At 58.1% G+C, this 2,500-nt stretch overlaps 1 protein-coding gene across 3 annotated transcripts in view; it reads right to left on the bottom strand.

Moving 5' to 3' along the window:
* The window catches only part of exoc6b (exocyst complex component 6B), a 171,569-nt gene that overhangs the window by 9,494 nt on the left and 159,575 nt on the right, over window positions 1–2,500 (bottom strand). The gene's annotated exons all lie outside the window — the stretch shown is intronic.

The raw sequence follows: 2,500 nt of genomic DNA, 5'->3' as shown, positions 1-2,500 counted from the left end.
GGGGTGAGGAGGAGAGTGATGGATAGAAGGGGGGAGAGGTATGATATCACAGGGTGACTACACCGCTTGGGTCACGTGTGCGAGCGTTGCAAAATAAAATTTGAAATCTATATTATTCAATTAATGCACCCACACTGCTCGCGCACGCCAACGAGTGTCTGCGTTGCCAAGGGGAAAAAATAGTCAGTTCTATTTCTGACGCAGATCGCGCTGCAAGTCTTGTCTCTCCCATCTCCTCATTGGTTATACCCACGTGGGTGACTGAAAGACGAACAAGGTCGGTGGCGGTAATGCACCTAATTTATGCAAGTTGACAATCGCAATATAAAGTCAAGAGAAGAAAAAGACTGAAAGACTGGAAGGAGGAGAGATGACTAGAAACGATTCAGTTGACCGTTTATGTGTGGATTAATTGTCGGAGTAGAGGACCTTGTGCATTTCAGATAAAATAACAACTCAATGTTTAAATCCCAGGATAAATTGGCTAGCAAGTGCAAGCTAGCTAGCTAAATTGCCATAAATGTTTTATGCTTTTCAACCTGTCCCCAAATTAATGTAATTGGTGCAGAGTTTGTTTTGATATTTTAACCTGCGTTTCCTGATCGCGTTTGGTGTGGGGGGACAAAATACATTTATGCACGATGGCGAAGGCGCACAGCCGGCTTGGGTTCCGTGTTACTGTGCCCTTTTTTCATCTGATTATATCATATAACTACTGGCCTGTTGAACCTTAGCTAACACTAAACAGCCACCCACCCAGCCACCCACCCAGCCACCCACCAACCCACCAACCCAGCCACCCACCCACCCACCTACCTACCAACCCAGCCACCCACCAACCCACCTACCAACCCAGCCACCTACCAACCCAGCCACCTACCAACCCACCCACCCACCCACCAACCCAGCCACCTACACACCAACCCAGCCACCTACACACCAACCCAGCCACACACACCAACCCAGCCACACACCAACCCACCCACCCACACACCAACCCACCCACCAACCCACCCACACACCAACCCACCCACCCACACACCAACCCACCCACCTACCTACCAACCCAGCCACACACCAACCCAGCCACACACCAACCCAGCCACCTACACACCAACCCAGCCACACACCCAGCCACCTACCAATCCAGCCACACACCAACCCAGCCACCCACACACCAACCCAGCCACCTACACACCAACCCAGCCACCTACACACCAACCCAGCCACCTACACACCAACCCAGCCACCTACACACCAACCCAGCCACCTACACACCAACCCAGCCACCCACCAACCCAGCCACCTACCAACCCAGCCACACACCCAGCCACACACCAACCCAGCCACCCACACACCAACCCAGCCACCTACACACCAACCCAGCCACCTACACACCAACCCAGCCACCTACACACCAACCCAGCCACCCACCAACCCAGCCACACACCCAGCCACCTACCAACCCAGCCACACACCCAGCCACACACCAACCCAGCCACCCACACACCAACCCAGCCACCTACACACCAACCCAGCCACCTACACACCAACCCAGCCACCAACCCAGCCACCTACCAACCCACCCAGCCACACACCAACCCACCCAGCCACACACCAACCCACCCACCCACCCACCCACCTACCAACCCACCCAGCCACACACCAACCCACCCAGCCACACACCAACCCACCCACCCAGCCACCTACCAACCCACCCACCCAGCCACCTACCAACCCAGCCACACACCAACCCAGCCACACACCAACCCAGCCACACACCAACCCAGCCACCTACCAACCCAGCCACCTACCAACCCACCCACACACCAACCCACCCACACACCAACCCAGCCACCTACCAACCCAGCCACCTACCAACCCAGCCACCCACAAACCCAGCCACCCACACACCCACCCACCCAGCCACCTACCAACCCAGCCACCCAGCACCTACCAACCCACCCACCCAGCCACCTACCAACCCAGCCACCCAGCCACCTACCAACCCAGCCACCCACCAACCCACCCACACACCAACCCACCCACACACCAACCCAGCCACCTACCAACCCAGCCACCAACCCAGCCACCCACAAACCCAGCCACCCACACACCCACCCACCCAGCCACCTACCAACCCAGCCACCCAGCCACCTACCAACCCACCCACCCAGCCACCTACCAACCCAGCCACCCAGCCACCTACCAACCCAGCCACCCAGCCACCTACCAACCCACCCACCCACCCACCCAGCCACCTACCCACCCACCCACACACCCACCCAGCCACCTACCAACCCACCCACCCAGCCACCTACCAACCCAGCCACCTACCAACCCAGCCACCTACCAACCAACCCACCCACCCAGCCACACACCAACCCAGCCACCTACCAACCCACCCAGCCACACACCAACCCACCCAGCCACCCACCAACCCACCCACCCAGCCACACACCAACCCAGCCACACACCAACCCAGCCACACACCAACCCA

Source organism: Salmo salar, chromosome 18, assembly GCF_965601325.2.
Source record: "Salmo salar chromosome 18, fSalSal1, whole genome shotgun sequence".
NCBI classification, from domain to species: domain Eukaryota; kingdom Metazoa; phylum Chordata; class Actinopteri; order Salmoniformes; family Salmonidae; genus Salmo; species Salmo salar.
The sequence above is the reverse complement of the archived record's forward strand: the minus strand, read 5'-3'. Positions and strand labels throughout refer to the sequence as shown.